General features: G+C 44.1%; 1 pseudogene; it reads right to left on the minus strand.

The window, feature by feature from the left end:
• Positions 1-443: 443 nt before the first annotated feature.
• LOC112248123 lies at positions 444-21,403 on the minus strand (annotated as a pseudogene).
• Positions 21,404-21,820: the final 417 nt, after the last annotated feature.

Genomic DNA, 21,820 nt, shown 5'->3' on the forward strand with positions numbered 1-21,820 from the left:
CCCTTGAGCAAGGCACGTAACCCTAATTGCTCCTGCTAAATGATACATTAAAATGAATTCAGAACTTGAGCAAGTCTGCCCTCTGCTGGTAAAGCTGTTGAATGTACAGTATTTTGCTGAGAAAACAGAATAACATTTCAAAGTGGATTAACGGTAATGGGGAAAACAAAGTTAACACAGGTACCGTTTAAGCCACTGGTCAGTAAATGTGTGGTTGTGGTGAGGGGTGTCAGTAGACAAAACAGCTGACTGTTAGTAAGGTCATGACCTGTAAATCAGACAATTTGAACCTGACCTGACCTTAATACTGTCAAGAACACATTACTGTTCTGAACAAACACACCACTAGCCTCAATCACCAGGATTCCACACACAATGAACCAGTCTAGGCAGTATGGTAACACATACTAGACTAATTCAACACAGACTAAACAAAGACAACACTAGTTTATACTTTTTATTTTATTATCCCGAGTGCCTGTGAGACACAAAAGCAAGTGTGGGTGTGTAGGGAGGGAGAACGCAATTGTCTTAAAGTAAAGCCTGATTAACTATGGATATGAGCTGCCTAGACCTAGTAACTTGTACAAATACACTGTCTGTCCAGGGTCCTTTCCACCGGCTGTTCAGAGCCAGATATGGGTTACCGATGTCTTTCAGCTCATGACTGTAACAGTGGAAGTGCTATTCCTGATATAACACGTTACATCCAGTCCAATACGTCTTACAGACCAACCAATATTCACACAGCTAAATAAAAAGACAAAAAATGGGTTTGGTATTTTCTGCGATCAACCCAACTTGTTCTCCACACACATACACAAGTTATCACAGCACTGAAAATATATCCTTTTTCGATGCAGACTAAAAATTAAAGCAAAAACAAGCAGGTTTTATTGCATCATTCGAACCTTCCGTCTAAATATAAATTGTATTTCCTTTCAGTGCGTCTCAAAATATGTTCAACCATGTTAAGACTTCAATATTTTCTGCCTCGTCTTTCTCAAAAGGAACCACTTGGAATGTGGAACTGATAGAATCTCTACAGAATGGCAGGACAGGTTCCAGGGGTCGTAACCTTTACATGCCTGGGATTCCACAAGCAGCCAAGACAATGTAGAACAGACATGGTTCTCTGAGGTAAAAATCCTTTGTTTGTTGACATCTCCAGTGGACTCCAGGGTTGTATTCATTAGGACACAGTGTACCAAACAGTTTTGCAACAGAAACGGAAAATTAGCATTTCTTATTGGACAAGTGCTGGTAGTCCCTCAGTAGTCAGTTTCTTCCATTTGGTGAATAATGAACACGACCCAGCTAAAGGTATGCACAACAGGAAGTGTACTGTTAGCTTCAGACATTCCTCTAGTTGTTACTCTTCATCCTCCCCTCTCTCCTCCTTTCATCTCATCCATCCCCCACGGTTCATTGGCATGCCAGGGGGTGGCAGGGGCACCTGGGGCTGGCCTGGCGGTGGAGGGTACCCCCCAGGAGGCATGCCCATCCCCGGAGGTGGCACCCCGTGTCCTGGGGGCATGCGTGGAGGGGGGTACTCAGGGTAGTTGTAGCCTGGTGGAGGGTAGGCCGGGGAGGGAGGGGGCAGGTTGGGGGTGGGTAGGCGCTGGGTGGGGGCCAGGGGGTGGAGCGTTGGGGTAGACATGAGGATGATAGGGCATGGGGGACCATAGTTGGGGGCATGGGGGTAGGATGGTTCCCCTGTCTTCATTATGGACTGAAGGCTTTGGAAGCCTTCCCCTGACATGTAGGAGCTAGAGGTGGACATTCCCATGATGTAACTAGAGGGAGGAGGAGGAGGGGGCGGTGGGGCAGGGGAGGGGGCTGGTGAGGGGGTGGCGCGTGAGAAGGGGAGGGGGAACAGGCTCGCTACCCGCGGCTGGCTCAGCTTCAGGAGGTACTGGGGAGCCTTACGATCTGAGAGGAGAGAGAAGAGAGAGAAAGAGAGAGAGTGAAGGAGAGGGAGAGAGAGAGAGAGAAGAGGGGAGAGAGAGAGAGAAGAGGGGAGAGAGAGAGAAGAGGGGAGAGAGAGAGAAGAGGGGAGAGAGAAGAGAGAAAGAGAGAGAGTGAAGGAGAGGGGAGAGAGCGAAGCGAGAGAAGAAGGGAGAGAGAGTGAAGGAGAGGGGAGAGAGCGAGAGAGAGAGAAGTGAAGTAAGGTCAACAATCATAGGGCTGAAAGCTTTGACATTCCTGTTCAACGAGACAGCACTTTAGAGACCCAACTGTCACTTTAAAAACCGTAAAGAATTCCTAGTAATCCCATAGATAGACTACACACTTCCTGTGAAGTGCTCATTAACAAGTTGAAGCAGTAATCAGATTGGTCAGAGGGCAGGAGGTAAGGAGGGGGTGGTCTGTTCTGACTGGACTGTTAGTTACATAACCAGGATACTAAAGAAGGTCTGTTGTGCTCTAAGCAGCCTCTCACCAAAACCATGTCCATCATTAAAAACACACAACATAAAGATGCCACTTCATCCATCAAATGACAACAGGCCAGATTCTCTCTCACTAGCTACTGCTGTTATACATATAATGAGTAACCTACTGAGTAGTAAGACTCACCAGGCAGCGGTTGTGAAGCGGGCAGGGGGGGCATCGGGTTCTCCAACCGTGGAATCTTAGAACCCACTTGTTCTGGAGGTTTAGGTTCCTCTTTTGGAGAGGTCTGACAAAACAGAAAGAATACTCTGCTGCTTCAAGCAGGCACACACGCTCCTCATTCAACTTTAGACCACTTGAGGAACGAAAACTATCAACTACACACAAGCTGTTATCGGGGGTTATCTGTTAGGGTTGGGCAGTGTCCACATTTTCATACCGTCTCTGTACCATTCCGGGGTGCATGGTATTACAGAATGTGCACACAGGGGGGCGCCATTACGCACAAAACTATTTAGGCAACAGGGATCTTGATCCAGGAGGGGGGTTGAATGTCTCTGCTTTGACCAAGAAGCTTGATCTTAACATAGAGCCACTTAGCTAGCAGGTTAGCAAACCAGATTCATAGCTGGAGACCTGACTTGGATATCATGTATTTGACACATATTAGATTTCTGATAGTTATACTTAACTTAGTTATAAATCATACTGTCAGTATTTCAAAATATACTGTTTATACCAGGGTATCATCTAATACCAATCGTGTTAGTCATGGATACTACTCAGACACATTATTTAAACATTAATGATCCACAGAAAATTAAATTGCATCTGTCACCAGCTGACAAATACAAAGACACACTGCCATCACTCACATGTGGGCGTTTCGGATGGCGCGGGGGGCTGCCTTGGGGGGAGATCCTCTTGGGTGGAGGGGCTAGTGGGACACCCCCTGGAGGCTGTGGGGGGATGGGCCAGGGGGCTGGGGGGGTCCTCTCTGCTTGGTCTCCTGCTCCAGACCCGAAGGGATGGGGGTCTTCCCCTGGGAGTACAAGTCCAGGATCTGATGACAGATGTCTAGGACGAGATGACAGCAGTGGACAGGGGTTAGGACAGGGGTTAGGTATGATGTGCCTGTGGACAGGGGTTAGGACAGGGGTTAGGACAGGGGTTAGGTATGATGTGCCAGTGGACAGGGGTTAGGACAGGGGTTAGGTATGACGTGCCTGTGGACAGGGGTTAGGTATGACGTGCCAGTGGACAGGGGTTAGGTATGACGTGCCAGTGGACAGGGGTTAGGTATGACGTGCCAGTGGACAGGGGTTAGGTATGACGTGCCTGTGGACAGGGGTTAGGTATGACGTGCCTGTGGACAGGGGTTAGGTATGACGTGCCTGTGGACAGGGGTTAGGTATGACGTGCCTGTGGACAGGGGTTAGGTATGACGTGCCAGTGGACAGGGGTTAGGTATGACGTGCCAGTGGACAGGGGTTAGGTATGATGTGCCTGTGGACAGGGGTTAGGTATGACTCAAATCCTTCTGTTCACCTGATTTAGAATTCCTCACAATCAAATGTCAACCGCATTATCTACCAAGAGAATTCTCTTCGATTATAATCACAGCCGTATATATATTCCCCCAAGCAGACACATCGATGGCTCTGAACGAACTTTATTTGACTCTTTGCAAACTGGAATCCATATATCCGGAGGCTGCATTCATTGTAGCTGGGGATTTTAACAAGGCTAATCTGAAAACAAGACTCCCTAAATTCTATCAGCATATCGATTGCGCAACCAGGGCGGGAAAAACCTTGGATCATTGTTATTCAAACTTCCGCGACGCTATTAAGGCCCTGCACCACCCTCCTTTCGGAAAAGCTGACCACGACTCCATTTTGCTGATCCCTGCCTACAGACAGAAACTAAAACAAGAGGCTCCCACGCTGAGGTCTGTCCAACGCTGGTCCGACCAAGCTGATTCCACACTCCAAGACTGCTTCCATCACGTGGACTGGGATATGTTTCGTATTGCGTCAGATAACAATATTGACGAATACGCTGATTCGGTGTGCGAGTTCATTAGAACGTGCGTTGAAGATGTCATTCCCATAGCAACGATTAAAACATTCCCTAACCAGAAACCGTGGATTGATGGCAGCATTCGCATGAAACTGAAAGCGCGAACCACTGCTTTTAATCAGGGCAAGGTGTCTGGTAACATGACTGAATACAAACAGTGCAGCTATTCCCTCCGCAAGGCTATCAAACAAGCTAAGCATCAGTATAGAGACAAAGTAGAATCTCAATTCAACGGCTCAGACACAAGAGGCATGTGGCAGGGTCTACAGTCAATCACGGACGACAAGAAGAAATCCAGCCCAGTCACGGACCAGGATGTCTTGCTCCCAGGCAGACTAAATAACTTTTTGCCCGCTTTGAGGACAATACAGTGCCCCTGACACGGCCTGCAACGAAAACATGCGGACTCTCCTTCACTGCAGCCGAGGTGAGTAAAACATTTAAACGTGTTAACCCTCGCAAGGCTGCAGGACCAGACGGCATCCCCAGCCGCGCCCTCAGAGCATGCGCAGACCAGTTGGCCGGTGTGTTTACGGACATATTCAATCAATCCCTATACCAGTCTGCTGTTCCCACATGCTTCAAGAGGGCCACCATTGTTCCTGTTCCCAAGAAAGCTAAGGTAACTGAGCTAAACGACTACCGCCCTGTAGCACTCACTTCCGTCATCATGAAGTGCTTTGAGAGACTAGTCAAGGACCATATCACCTCCACCCTACCTGACACCCTAGATCCACTCCAATTTGCTTACCGCCCAAATAGGTCCACAGACGATGCAATCTCAACCACACTGCACACTGCCCTAACCCATCTGGACAAGAGGAATACCTATGTGACAATGCTGTTCATCGACTACAGCTCGGCATTCAACACCATAGTACCCTCCAAGCTCGTCATCAAGCTCGAGACCCTGGGTCTCGACCCCGCCCTGTGCAACTGGGTACTGGACTTCCTGACGGGCCGCCCCAGGTGGTGAGGGTAGGCAACAACATCTCCACCCCGCTGATCCTCAACACTGGGGCCCCACAAGGGTGCGTTCTGAGCCCTCTCCTGTACTCCCTGTTCACCCACGACTGCGTGGCCACGCACGCTCCAACTCAATCATCAAGTTTGCGGACGACACAACAGTGGTAGGCTTGATTACCAACAACGACGAGACGGCCTACAGGGAGGAGGTGAGGGCCCTCGGAGTGTGGTGTCAGGAAAATAACCTCACACTCAACGTCAACAAAACTAAGGAGATGATTGTGGACTTCAGGAAACAGCAGAGGGAACACCCCCTATCCACATCGATGGAACAGTAGTGGAGAGGGTAGCAAGTTTTAAGTTCCTCGGCATACACATCACAGACAAACTGAATTGGTCCACTCACAGACAGCATCGTGAAGAAGGCGCAGCAGCGCCTCTTCAACCTCAGGAGGCTGAAGAAATTCGGCTTGTCACCAAAAGCACTTCAAACTTCTACAGATGCACAATCGAGAGCATCCTGGCGGGCTGTATCACCGCCTGGTACGGCAACTGCTCCGCCCTCAACCGTAAGGCTCTCCAGAGGGTAGTGAGGTCTGCACAACGCATCACCGGGGGCAAACTACCTGCCCTCCAGGACACCTACACCACCCGATGTTACAGGAAGGCCATAAAGATCATCAAGGACATCAACCACCCGAGCCACTGCCTGTTCACCCCGCTGTCATCCAGAAGGCGAGGTCAGTACAGGTGCATCAAAGCTGGGACCGAGAGACTGAAAACAGCCACCACTAACATTGAGTGGCTGCTGCCAACACACTGACTCAACTCCAGCCACTTTAATAATGGGAGTTGATGGGAAATTATGTAAAATATATATCACTAGCCACTTTAAACAATGCTACCTAATATAATGTTTACATACCCTACATTATTCATCTCATATGCATACATATATACTGTACTCTATATCATCTACTGCATCCTTATGTAATACATGTATCACTAGCCACTTTAACTATGCCACTTTGTTTACATACTCATCTCATATGTATATACTGTACTCGATACCATCTAACTGCATCTTACCTATGCTGCTCTGTACCATCACTCATTCATATATCTTTATGTACATATTCTTTATCCCCTTACACTTGTGTCTATAAGGTAGTAGTTTTGGAATTGTTAGCTAGATTACTTGTTGGTTATTACTGCATTGTCGGAACTAGAAGCACAAGCAATTCGCTACACTCGCATTAACATCTGCTAACCATGTGTATGTGACAAATAAAATTTGATTTGACGTACCTGTGGACAGGGGTTAGGTATGATGTGCCTGTGGACAGGGGTTAGGTATGACGTGCCTGTGGACAGGGGTTAGGTATGACGTGCCTGTGGACAGGGGTTAGGTATGACGTGCCTGCGGACAGGGGTTAGGTATGACGTGCCTGCGGACAGGGGTTAGGTATGACGTGCCTGCGGACAGGGGTTAGGTATGACGTGCCTGCGGACAGGGGTTAGGTATGACGTGCCTGCGGACAGGGGTTAGGTATGACGTGCCTGTGGACATGGGTTAGGTATGACGTGCCTGTGGACAGGGGTTAGGTATGATGTGCCTGTGGACAGAACTACAGTTCTTGTCATTTCTCCTAGATGCTGATAAGCGTTAGGGATGAATAGGAGTAGGAACATGAGCAGAACTTGTAACCATTACACCATAAGTACACCATAAGTACACCATAAGTACACCATAAGTACACCAGTAGGGATAAAGTGACCTGGCAACATGATAAACAGTAGCAGCAGTGTATGTGATGAGTCAAAAGAGTTTGTGCAAAAAAGGGTCAGTGCAGATATTTTGGGTAACTATTTATGGGGGTAGAAGTTCGTCCTGTTCGTTCCAAACATGGTGCATCGGTACCGCTTGCAATCCGGTAGTAGAGAGAACAGTCTATGACTAAGGTGGCTGGGCTCTGACAATCTTTAGGGCCTTCGTCTGACACCGCCTGGTATAGAGGTCCTGGATGGCCGGCAGCTCGGCCCCAGTGATGTACAGATAATATAGATTTTTTATCATTAAAAAAATGGTTTAATTGAACCTTTAACTAGACAAGTCAGTTAAGAACAAATTCTTGTTCACAATGAACGGCCTACCAGGGAACAGTGCCTTGTGCCCCTTATCCAGGGGCAGAACGACAGATTTTTAACTTGTCAGCTCGGGGATTCGAACCTGCAACCTTTCGGTTACTGGTCCAAAGCTCTAACCACTAGGCTACCTGCCGCCCCAGATGCCAAGCAGTGAGGCAGCCAGTCAAGACGCTTTAAAAATGGGGGAAGACTGTGCTTTTGGGAGTCACCATCTTATAATGTGTGTCAGGGAAGTGTAACAATGCAAAGAGACGAAGACGTAACCTTGACGTCACACCTTCCAGCAGCTCCACTGGGACGTCCTGGACAAACTGCTCCCACCATCGCCGTGACGACTGCTTGGACGTCCACTCCTGGAGGTCAAACTTACACAGCCGTCCGGCCAGGTACATGACTGCTACAGCTATGATCTCTGGTTCCCACTGCAGGGACAGCATGGTGCACAGACTGGGGGGAGAGAGAGAGAGAGGTAGGAACAGAGAGAACCGTAGAGATCTGGAGCTAAATACAGTCCTACAATACTATTCGATGAAAATTGTAAGATGAGAAGGTGACAGGAAACAGGAAATAAGGACTACTGGTGTTATGTTTGGCCCACCTGTCGTTGACGAAGGTCCAGGCCATCTGCACCAGCTTCTGAACTTTGGTTTTGTCACCTAGAAAAATAAAAAATAAACACTGTTTTTTTCCACAATTGCATAAGGGAGGGACACATCATTGCCTGGTGTGGCCAAGACAGGACCTGGATGTTTTCAAGGTCAAAAAAACATGAATCACTAGTGCTATTTGGAGAGGAGACAGCTTAAAGGATACTAGTAACCACTTCAACATAAAGACTTGGAGATGACAGTTGGAAATGAAGTCAAACTAAGATAGAAACACGGCTCAGACCTTTGAGCTGTTTGGCGTAGCGCAGCAGGAACATGTAAGGGTGTTCCACTTGCAGGTCAAACTTGATCGTCTGTAGCAGGATCCTCTCTAGAACCATAACCTCTTCCTGTTGATGGCGAAAATCCTATGATACATCCCAGGACCCAAACAAGAGCATGAAGTAAAGGAAGGGCTTTTCATACTACTATCAAACTGAGCTGGACTGAGCTGGACTGAGCTGGACTGAGCTGGACTGAGCTGGCCTGGTTAAGCATTCAAACATAATTGAGTGAACTGTGCTGAAAAGGACAATGTGAAAGGTATAGCCTATTAAAACTAAATTATTGCCAACAATAGAATGTTATATATATATATATATATATATATATATGGGATATAACCTTCCCAGCTCCACATATTTTGCTGTGAAGAGACAGAATCATTAGATCATTTATTTTGGTTACTGTCCATATGTAGCTTGTTTTTGGTCACAGGTCCAGGAATGGCTGAAGAATTGTGACATTTACCTACAGCTAACTCTGCAGATAGCAATACTGGGTGATCTGAAAAGTCATGTAATAATTTTAGCAACAAACAAAATATGTATACATATATAATTTACAATCCGTAGAAACTGATAGAAAGTTTCAGAACTTGTGAAGCATCACAGCACAGCTTTATGACAAATAGAAATCCAAAATGGATGGTGTTAATAGATGGATGGGAGGGGTTGAATGGAGCTGAAGGTTGGGACTGGATGGTGTTAATAGATGGATGGGAGGGGTTGAATGGAGCTGAAGGTTGGGACTGGATGGTGTTAATAGATGGATGGGAGGGGTTGAATGGAGCTGAAGGTTGGGACTGGATGGTGTTAATAGATGGATGGGAGGGGTTGAATGGAGCTGAAGGTTGGGACTAATAAACAACAAGATATCAACTGTAAGACATACTGTGTCTGTAAAATGTATATAGGTTCAGAACTTCTGTGAAACAGCACAGTTAAAAATATATTGGCAAATAGAAATCAAACTGGAAGGACACCAGAAAGAGATGGGAGAGGTAGAGGAAGGACACCAGAAAGAGATGGGAGAGGTAGAGGAAGGACACCAGAAAGAGATGGGAGAGGTAGAGGAAGGACACCAGAAAGAGATGGGAGAGGTAGAGGAAGGACACCAGAAAGAGATGGGAGAGGTAAAGGACAGAAATAAAAACAAAATATAACTATCGTAAAAATAGATTGTGTCTGTAAAAAAAAAGGTATATAGTGTGTATAACCAGGAAGTAAAAGTGTTGTTCATTAGTTCTCTCCAATCATGGGAGGGGTGGCAGGGTGAGCGGAAAATAATAAAAGGAAACACATTTTCTAAAAGGTGTGTAATATATACTGTACACACACACACACACACACACACACACACACACACACACAACCAGTCAAAGGTTTGGACACACCTTCCCATTCAAGGGTTTTTCTTTATTTTTACTATGTTCTACATAGAATAATAATGAAGACATCAAAACTATGAAATAACACATATGGAAACATGTAGTAACCAAAAAAAGTGTTAAATCCAGATACATTTTATATTTAAGATTCTTCAAAAGTTGCCATCCTTTGTCTCGATGACAGCTTTGCACACTCTTGGCATTTTCTCAACCAGCTCCACAAGGTAGTCAACTGGAATGCATTTCAATTAACAGGTGTGCATTCTGCAGAGAAAAGCCATCCCATCTGGTTTGCACTTAAAGAGAATATCATTTGTTTTTCAACAGGACAATGACCCAACAAACCTACAGGCTGTGTAAGAGCTATTTGACCAAGAAGGAGAGTGATGGAGTGCTGCATCAGATGACCTAGCCTCAGACATTTAGAAACAAAACATGACAATTTGAAAAATAAGCCACGGGAGTTTGAGCGATAAATAAAGACTACTTCAAGTAGTAAGACATGTATAAAAGCAACAGATACCATTAGTAAGAAGGGGCTAGAAGCATCTTATATGGTGAGCTACCGAGTGGCTAGGACAGGCAAGCCCCATACTATTGTGGAGGACTTAATTACTCCTGCTGCCACGGATATGGCTGGGACAATGCTGGGGGAAAAGGCCCCAAAAAACTATACAGACAATGCCTTCACCAAACAACACTGTTTCACGACACATCAGTGACACGACAGGAGATGTTTGGAAACAATTGCTGCTTCGCATACAAGCCAGTGTATTATATGTGTTACAGCTGGATGAGTCAATAGACGTGGCGGGCCTGGCACAGCTCCTGGTATATGTCTGTTACAGCTGGATGAGTCAACAGACGTGGCGGGCCTGGCACAGCTCCTGGTATATGTCTGTTACAGCTGGATGAGTCAACAGACATGGCGGGCCTGGCACAGCTCCTGGTATATGTCTGTTACAGCTTACAGCTGGATGGTAGTCTGTTACAGCTGAATGAGTCAACAGACGTGGCGGGCCTGGCACAGCTCCTGGTATATGTCTGTTACAGCTGGATGAGTCAACAGACGTGGTGGGCCTGGCACAGCTCCTGGTATATGTCTGTTACAGCTGGATGAGTCAACAGACGTGGCGGGCCTGGCACAGCTCCTGGTATATGTCTGTTACAGCTGGATGAGTCAACAGACGTGGCGGGCCTGGCACAGCTCCTGGTATATGTCTGTTACAGCTGGATGAGTCAACAGACGTGGCGGGCCTGGCACAGCTCCTGGTATATGTCCGTTACGTTTATGGGGGGTCAATTAAGGAAGGCATCCTCTTCTGGAAACCAGGAGGATATTTTTAAAAGTACTGGACAGCTTTGTGACATCAAATGGACTTTGGTGGTCAAGATGTGTTGGTATCTGTACTGATGGAGCAAAAGCCATGACAGGGAGACGTAGTGGAGTGGTAACGCGTGTGCAAGCAGTTGCTCACGATGCCACTTGGGTCACTACAGCATCCCCCGAGAGGCTCTTGTTGCCAAGGGAATGCCTGACAGCTTTAAAGACATTTTGGACACTACAGTGAAAACGGTTAAAACAAGGCCCATGAACTCTGGTGTATTTTCTGCATTATGCAATGACATGGGCAGCGACCATGTAACGCTTTTACAACATACAGAACAGCGCTGGTTATCAAGGGGCAAAGTATTGACACGTTTTTTTTTAAATTGAGAGACGAGTTTAAAGTTTTCATTACAGACCATAGTTTTCACTTGTCTGACCGCCTGCATGATGACCAGTTTCTCACTCGACTGGCCTATCTGGGTGATGTTTTATCTCACCTGAATGATCTGAATCTAGGATTACAGGGACTCTTCGCAACTATATTCACTGAGCGGGACAAAATTTAGGCTGATTAAGAAGTTGGAGCTCTTTTCTGTCTGCATTAACAAGGACAACACACAGGTCTTTCCATCATTGTATGATTTGTGTGCAAATTAACAAGCTTATGGACAATGTCAAATGTGATATAGTGAATTATCTGAGTGAGCTGGGTGCACAATTACACAGGTACTTTCCAGAAATGGACGACACAAACAACTGGATTCGTTATCCTTTTCATGCCCTGCCTCCAGTCCACTTACCGATATCTGAACAAGAGTTCCTCATCGAAATTGCAACAAGCGGTTCTGTGAAAATGGAATTTAAATCAGAAGCTACTGCCAGATTTCTGGATCGGTCTGCGCTCAGAGTTTCTTGCCTTGGCAAATCGCGTTGTTCAGACACTGATGCCCTTTCCAACCATGTACCTATGTGAGAGTGGATTCTCGGCCCTTACTAGCATGAAAACTAAATATTCAGGCACAGACTGTGTGGAAAATGATTTAAGACATTATCTGCAATACAACCCAACATTGCAGAGTTATGTGCATCCTTTCAAGCACACCCTTCTCATTAACCTGTGGTGAGTTATTCACCATTTTTGATGAACAAATAAGATTTTATATAGAAGATGGCTAAATAAAAAGCTAAATTAATGATTATTATTATTTGTGCCTGGGTCCTATAAACAGCTCTTGGTCACTTCCCACGAGCTGGGCTGTGATAAAACTCACTCACTCTTATGTTTAATAAATGTATCGTATAGTGTGTGTGTGTGTGTGGGGCAGGCTTACAATAATGGCAAAAAAACATTAGAGTGTGCTCTGACCCTGGTACTAGAGGAGGTACACAGCTGGAGGTTGAATGTTTGAAGGGGTACGGGACTATAACACGTTTGAAAACCACTGGGTCTACCTTATCAAAAGCTTTGACCAAGTCAATAAAAATAGCAGCACAACATTGCTTAGAATCAAGGGCAATGGTGACATCATTGAGGACCTTTAAGGTTGCAGTGACACATCCATAACCTGAGCGGAAACCAGATTACACACCAGAGAGAATACTATATAAATCAAGAAAGCCAGTCAGTCGACTATTGACAAGTTTTTACAACACGTTTGATAAACAAGGCAAAATAGAAATAGGCCTATCACAGTTAAGATCAGCTTGATCGCCTCCTTTAAATAAAGGACGGATCATGGCTGCCTTCCAAGTAATGGAAACCTCCCCAGAGAGGAGACAGGTTAAAGGTCAGAGATAGGCTTGGTGATGATAGGGGCAGAAAGGGTCTAAACTATCTGACCCAGATGTTTTTTGGGGGGTCAAGTTTAAGGAGCTCCTTCAGCACCTCAGACTCAGTGACTGCCTGCAGGGAGAAACTTTGTAGCAGGGCAGGTGACAATAGGGAGGAGTATTGGGGCTAGTCACATTAGAAGGGGTGGGAGACGAGGAAATGTTGGACGGGCAAGGAGGCATGGCTCAGTCAAATAGGAATCCTGACTTAATGAAGTTGTGATTAAAAGCTCAGCCATGTGCTTGTTAGTAACAACCACATCAACTTTAAGGGACATGGGCAGCTGTGAGGAAGAGAGTTTATTCTCCAGGTCATTAACGGTTTTCCAGAACTTCTTGGGTTTAAACCCACAGAGAGAGAACTGCTCCTTAAAGTAATGAACTTTGGCCTTCCGGATAGCCTGTGTGCACTTATTTCTCATTTGCCTGAAAGAGAGCCAGTCAGCCGGAGTATGCGTGTGCCGAGCCTTTCGCCAAATGGAATTCTTGAGGTGGAGTAACTCTGCCAGATGACGGTCGAACCAGGGGCTGAACCTGTTTTTAATTCTCATTTTCTTTATGAGGGAGAGTTTGGTAACAATCCCACTGAAAATAAAAATAGGGTCCAAGTGTCTTCGACAGATTGACAGTGTTGATCAAGCTGATTTTTATATATATATATTTACAGAGGCCAGATCATGAAGGAAGGCTTGCTCATTAAAGTTTTTTTTTTACCAAGCGTCTATGACAAATCAGGACAGGTCGTTTCACTGAGCAGCCGTTACGAACACAGGCTGAAAAACAGTGATCACTACAGAAAACACCAGACTGATACCTATCAGGATTATTTGTGAAGATAATGTCAAGGAGAGTAGCCTTTTCTGAGTGTTTGGAGTCATACCTTGTGGTATTGCTGATAATCTGAGAAAGATTTAGGGAGTCCCATTACCTTAGGACTTGGTCAGGTAGTTTAAGCATGTCCCAGTTTAGGTCACCTTGCAGGACAAATTCAGACTTAGTGTAAGGGGCCAGGAGAGAGCTTTAGGGCAGGTGGGGTACAGGCCAGTGCTGAAAAAGATTGTAACCAGAAAAGTTAACATCAGTATTCAAAACACTCTTGCTTAACCACATCTCAGTACTGACCAACACATCTGGATTAGAGCTGTGAACCCACACTTTCAATTGATCCATTTTAGGTAATAAGCTTCTAGTGTTAACGTGCAGGAAACCCAGGCTTTTACGAGAGCAGAAATCAGTGAAGCAGATAGTGCACCAGTCAGAATTGAGGCTAGCAACAGTAGATGGGTCAGGGTGTACATGCACATTTCCAGATATCATCAGCAGTAATACAGTCAAGGCACGGCAGAGGACAGGGAGAGCTCTGCAGTGCTGATTTATGCATTAGATGGCAACAAGATCATATTGTACACCAATTTCAACAGGTAACATGAATACAAAGCTGGTGAGATGCTATGTAACCAATAGAGTCAGAGTCCCGAGTGTGGGAACAAACAGTCTGTCCCAAGGTTGGGTAAAGAAAGTCCATCCTCAACAAAGCATGCAGGGTAGCTACAGGGTACCTGTAACCGAAAGGTTGCAAGTTCAAATCCCCGAGCTGACATGGTACAAATCTGTCGTTCTGCCCCTGAACAGGCAGTTAACCCACTGTTCCTAGGCCGTCTTTGAAAATAAGAATTTGTTCTTAACTGACTTGCCTAGTTAAACAAAGGTAAAATAAAAGGTAAAATAAAAATTTAAAAATGAGAAATTAAAAAAATGAGGCAAATAGCTAAATAAACAAAATCAAAATAATGACTTGGGGCCATTTTAAGTTCAGAGTCACTCGCTCCAACAGTGCCTGTGTGCTGGAGGGAGTAGGTGTCACACCCACTTGGGAGAAGCTTTTATTTCTGGAGACAGATTTGTAGAAAATGCCAGTGGATTGTCTCTGAACAGCGGGAGAGGGCTTGTGAGACGCCTGACATGTTGGGCTCAAAGGCCTCGACACCTCTCACTTCACACCTCAGTGCTAATTGAAGTTGTATCTGGTCTGTCTCAGTTCCAGGTTGGATGGTGTCCTCAGGTCTCTGCTGTACGTATAGCTTAGAAAAATGAAACCTTGGTAGTAGTAATCCTTCCAGGTCATTTTGTCCAAAATTAGGTTGTAGGTTTGGAGTTTTGAATTGGAGTGAAGGTTATGTTGTGGACGGTAGCATCCTGTACATGTCCCTGCCAAAAAATCCAAGTTTATCTAACTCCAAATCTATCTTTTTGTAAAAAAAAAATTAAAAACATGCTGAAAAATGAAGATCACATGAAGCTTTGTCTATCACTCTCCCTCCCTCTCCCTCTCCCTCCATCCCTCCCTCCCTCCCTTTCCATCCCTCCCTCCCTCCCTTTCCATCCATCCCTCCCTCCCTTTCCATCCCTCCCTCCCTCCCTTTCCATCCCTCCCTCCCGTACAGTATATACAGGGCCTTCAGAAAGTATTCTGACCATCTTTTTCCACATTTTGAAATGTTACATCCTTATTCTAACATTGATAAAAAATATATTTCTCATCAATCTACACCATAACGACAAAAAACTGAAATATCACATTTACATAAGTATTCAGACCCATCACTCAGTACTTTGTTAAAGCACCTTCAGCAGCGAGCTGAATATAGCATTGAGTCTTCTTGGGAATAAGGCTACAAGCTTGGCACACATGTATTTGGGGAGTTTCACCCATTCTGCTCTGCAGATCCTCTCAAGCTCTGTCAGGTTGGATGGGGAGCATCGCTGCACAGCTATTTCCAGGTCACTCCAGAGATGATTGATTGATTTCAAGTCCGGGGTCTGGCTGGGCCACTCAAGGACATTCAGAAACTTGTCCCAAAGCCACTCCGGCGTTGTCTTGGCTCAGTCCTTAGGGTCGTTGTCCTGTTGGAAGGTGAACCTTCGCCCCAGTCTGAGGTCCTGAGCAGGTTTTCATCAAGGATCTCTCTGTACTTTTCTCTGTTCATCTTTCCCTTGATCCTGACTAGTCTCCCAGTCCCTGCAGCTGAAATACATCCCATAGCATGATGCTGCCACCACCATTCTTCACCGTAGGGATGGTGCAGGTTTCCTCCAGATGTGACGCTTGGCATTCAGGCCAAATAGTTCAATCATGGTTTCGTCAGAACAGAATCTTGTTTCTCATGGTCTGAGAGTCTTTAGGTGCCTTTTGGCAAACTCCAAGCCGACTGTCATGTGCCTTTTACTGAGGAGTGGCTTCTGTCCGGCCACTACCATAAAGGCCTGATTGGTGGAGTGCTGCAGAGATGGTTGTCCTTCTGGAAGCTTCTCCCATTTCCACAGAGGACCTTGAGAGCTCTATCAGAGTGACTATAGGATTCTTGGTCACCTCCCTGACCAAGGCCCTTCTCCCCCGATTGCTCAGTTTAGCCATGCAGTTAGTTCTAGGAAGAGTCTTGGTGGTTCCAAACTTCTTCCATTTAAGAATGATGGAGATCACTATGTTCCTGGGGACCTTCGATGCTGCACACATTTTTTTGGCACCCTTCCCCAGATCTGTGCCTCGACACGATGCCGTCTCTGCGCTCTATGGACAATTCCTTCGACCTCATGGCTTGGGCTTTTGCTCTGACATGCACTGTCAACTGTGGGACCTTATATAGACAGGTGTGTGTCTTTCCAAATCATGTCCAATCAATTTAAATTGACCACAGGTGGACTACAATTAAGTTGTAGAAAAGGATGATCAATGGAAACAGGATGCACCTGAGCTCAATTTCGAGTCTCATAGCAAAGGGTCTGAATACTTACGTAACTTATTTAATAAGTTGTCTTTTTTATTTATAATACATTTTAAAAACTGTCTAAAAACCTGTTTTCACTTTTTCATTATGGGGTATTGTGTGTGTATTGCTGAATATTGTTTTGTTATTTAACCTCTTGAAGCTAGGGGGCACTAATTTTATGTTTGGAAAAATAACGTTCCCAAAGTAAACGGCCTATTTCTCAGGACCAGATGCTAGAATATGCATATAATTGACAGATTAGGTGTCACGCCCTGGTCTTAGTATTTTCTATATTTATTTGGTCAGGCCAGGGTGTGACATGGGTTTATTTTGTGTTGTGTTTATGTATGGGGGGTTTTCGTAGGTTTTGGGATTGTGGCTTAGTGGGGTGTTCTAGCAAAGTCTATGGTTGCCTGAGGCGGTTCTAAATCAGAGGCAGGTGATTCTCGTTGTCTCTGATTGGGAACCATATTTAGGCAGCCATATTCTTTGAGTGTTTCGTGGGTGATTGTTCCTGTCTCAGTGTTTTGTATTTCACCAGATAGGCTCTATAGGTTTTTTTCGTTCCGTTCCTTGTTTTTGTATATTCGTGTTTATTCGTTTATTAAGCATGTATCTAACTTACCACGCTGCATTTTGGTCCGACTCTCCTTCGACGGAAGAAAACCGTAACATTAGGATAGAAAACACTCTAAAGTTTCCAAAACTGTCAAAATGTTGTCTGTGAGTTAAACAGAACTGATATTGCAGGCAAAAGCCTGAGTAAAATCCAATCAGGAAGTGCCCCTGTTTTTGAAACCTCTGTTATGCATCCCTATTGCCCATTTAAAGGGATATCAACCAGATTCCTTTTTCTATGGCTTCCCTAAGGTGTCAACAGCCTTTAGACATAGTTTCAGGCTTTTATTTTGAAGAATGGGCGTGAACGACCACATCGCGTAAGTGGATAGGTGGGGGCAATCAGAGTGAGTTGTGCACAAAATAGAAAGGCGCCCATTATTTCTCCCGGTCCTAGTGAAAAGCCAACTGTCCCGGTTGAGATATTATCGAATAGATATTTGAAAAACACCCTGAGGATTCATTATAAAAAACGTGTGACATTTTTCTGTGGACATTATGGATATAATTTGGAATTTTTGTCTGGGTTGTCGTGACCGCTCTTTCCGGTGGATCCCTGGGCATAACGCACCAAACTAACGGAGGTATTTGGATGTAAAAAAATATCTCATGGAACAAAAGGAACATCCGAAGATCATCAAAGGTAAACGATTAATTTGATTGCTTTTCTGATTTTCATGACCAAGTTACCTGATGCTAGGTGTACTTATTGATTTGTCGAGCGATCGATAAACTTACAGAAACGCTTGTATTGCTTTCGCTGTGAAGCATAATTTCAAAATCTGAGAGGACAAGTGGATTAACAAAAAGGCTAAACTGTGTTTTGCAATATTGCACTTGTGATTTCATGAATATTAATATTTTCTAGTAATATTATTTGACTGTGGCGCTATGCTATTCAGCGTTGCTGATGACAATTATATACGATCCGGGATAGGTGGTTCAGAGAGGTTAATCAATTTTAGAATAAGGCTGTAACATAACAAAATGTGGAAAAAGTCACGGGGTCTGAATACTTTCCGAACACAACTACCGGACAAAAGTTTTAGAACACCTACTCATTCAAGGGTTTGAAACTATGAAATAACACATATGGAATCATGTCGTAAACAAAGTGTTAAACAAATCATGTGTTATTTTATAATTGATGTCTTCACTATTATTCTACAATGTAGAAAATAGTAAAAATAAAGAAAAACCCTTGAATGAGTAGGTGTTCTAAAACTTTTGACCTATTGTGTATATATTTACAAAAAAATATGGGGGATTGGAAATGATGTGGGCAATTAGATTTTAGCTTCCATCAATGTATCTGCAATATAAAGCTGATCTACCCCATAAAAAGGACAAAATATTAAATAATAATAATAAATAATAGCCTATTATCAAGCCAGCAGTTTGGTTCAGCACATGTAGAAAGTGTACCAGTAAACATAGCAGGACTTCACTGTACCTACAAACAGAGGGAGAAGTGAATGAACTAAGACACATCTCACCTTTGGGTCGTCTCCAAACTGGGCAAACTGTATGTCGTTCAGTAAGCTCCGAGCCGTCTTGATGATGTCTTTACATTTCTTAGGAGTCTCCTCCACTTTCCCAGCCAAGAAGAGACAACACGCACCGGTCACCTGTAGATATACAGGTCTCACACGATTTAATACCAAGACATTAAGCAGTACCACCTGTAGATACACAATACACACGTCTCACACGATTTAATACCAAGACATTAGGCAGTACCACCTGTCACCTGTAGATACACACTACACAGGTCTCACACTATTTAATACCAAGACATTAAGCAGTACCACCTGTCACCTGTAGATACACAATACACAGGTCTCACACTATTTAATACCAAGACATTAAGCAGTACCACCTGTTGATACACAATACACACGTCTCACACTATTTAATACCAAGACATTAGGCAGTACCACCTGTCACCTGTAGATACACACTACACACAATACACAGGTCTCACACTATTTAATACCAAGACATTAAGCAGTACCACCTGTTACCTGTAGATACACAATACACACGTCTCACACTATTTAATACCAATACATTAGGCAGTACCACCTGTAGATACACAATACACAGGTCTCACACTATTTAATACCAAGACATTAAGCAGTACCACCTGTTGATACACAATACACACGTCTCACACTATTTAATACCAATACATTAGGCAGTACCACCTGTAGATACACAATACACAGGTCTCACACGATTTAATACCAAGACATTAAGCAGTACCACCTGTAGATACACAATACACACAATACACAGGTCTCACACTATTTAATACCAAGACATTAGGCAGTACCACATGTAGATACACAATACACACGTCTCACACGATTTAATACCAAGACATTAGGCAGTACCACCTGTCACCTGTAGATACACAATACACAGGTCTCACACTATTTAATACCAAGACATTAAGCAGTACCACCTGTTGATACACAATACACACGTCTCACACTATTTAATACCAAGACATTAGGCAGTACCACCTGTCACCTGTAGATACACACTACACACAATACACAGGTCTCACACTATTTAATACCAAGACATTAGGCAGTACCACCTGTCACCTGTAGATACACACTACACACAATACACACGTCTCACACTATTTAATACCAAGACATTAGGCAGTACCTCTAAGAATGCACCACTGAGATTGAAGTTGACAACATGACTGTGTACAATTATTTTGATTGTTGAAGGCAAATTATTGTAAATGTGTAGCATTGTAAGTCGCTTTGGATAAGAGTTTCTGCGAAATGTAAATACTCACATATCTGGGGAACTGTTTGAAAGAGTGAAACATGTAGAAGCGGTGGAAGTAGATGATACCCGTTGCCAAGGTGTCATAATGTCTGATGACAGAGTTGAGGGTGAAACTCAACAAAGCCACATTACTTTAGGTGAAATCCCAAAAATCTTGCTAACATTCTGACACACAGAAAATGATCCAACCAGATGACGAGGCTATGACATGACTGTGTCAAATGTTGCATGTAAAAGGATACAGTCCGAGTCTGGTCCCCACATCGAAGATGAACCGGGCCCCCTCCCTGCGGTACCGGGCCTCTGTGGCCGGGTCCAGGCCCTCAGACTGGGACGGGGTGTGGGCCAAGTCCTTCTTGTCCCAGTACCAGCATGGCTTGATATGGTCAAGGAAGGCCTGACCACTGGAAGGGTGGTTGTTTTCCTTCATCTGGTGAGAAGAGGATGATGGACCCGCTGAACTAGAAGACTGGCAAAAAAGGGGGATGAAAACGGGATGATTCACAGCGAAGACAGCATGAATTAATGGTGTAGAGTATTGTCATATATGATGAAGAAATCGGTTGCTAGTTAGCTTGCTAAAGTTGTCATCTATCTTATTTTACAGTAGCTAGAAACTGTTTGGGAAGTTAAACTAATAAATACTTCGTGGTAGTAGTCATTGAATTTATAATATTAAATGAGGGTTTATATTACCTAACTATAGCTACAGAGCTAAGTAGCTAACAGGATGAGGGGTATGGATTACCTACATGGAAAAAATAACAGGTTTGACAATATCTATTTGATCTCTCTGACCACAGTTGAAAGCCTGTGCTAAATAACGTTGTTGTAAGCTAACGTTACTTAACTATATTCCAGGCCGAAGTTACAAGTTAGCTACTGTAGCTAACTAACTTGGTAAAACTAACTTTAGCTAATGTTAGCTTGCACTCCCTGACCGTTCAATCAGTCCAAAACACACGCATGTCAAACGTAGGTTGTCTAAAATCTGAAAAGAAGGACGCTTACCTTTATCATGTAGGCTTTATAATGAGTAACAATATCAACAATCGATTAAATAATCGTTTTATATTTAGACTGAATTAGTCACCGACAACAGTCTCCATTGTAACATGGGCGCCGCCATTTTTGTTTTTACGTCAGATGCCGGTGAGGGTTTTTATTATTATTATTATTATGAAAAATAGCACAAATTCTAAAACATAAATATACAGACAAGAGTGCATAAACCAAACGTAGACAGGGGTATTTCATGTAAAACTACATTTTAAATTTGTCAAAAAGTTTTATGGTACAAACGGCATTTTTTTGTTTTTTACATTTACTGATAATTTCAAACTAATGTTTCAGTTCTACCTTAAACAATGTAAAGGTTCTCCGCCTACTTCATCTTATGGATAAGAAAAATAATAAAATTAACAATTAAAATTAAATCAAGGTCCAGCCCGTTTGAAGAGTTGTGTGCGTGGAATATGGTGTAATTGCAGACCGAAATCTAGGGCGTTTCTTGATGTGTTTGTGGTTAGTTTCCGTGGTCAGTTCCGGTGTTATG

The sequence above is a fragment of the Oncorhynchus tshawytscha genome, linkage group LG18 (assembly GCF_018296145.1).
Source record: "Oncorhynchus tshawytscha isolate Ot180627B linkage group LG18, Otsh_v2.0, whole genome shotgun sequence".
Lineage (NCBI taxonomy): Eukaryota > Metazoa > Chordata > Actinopteri > Salmoniformes > Salmonidae > Oncorhynchus > Oncorhynchus tshawytscha.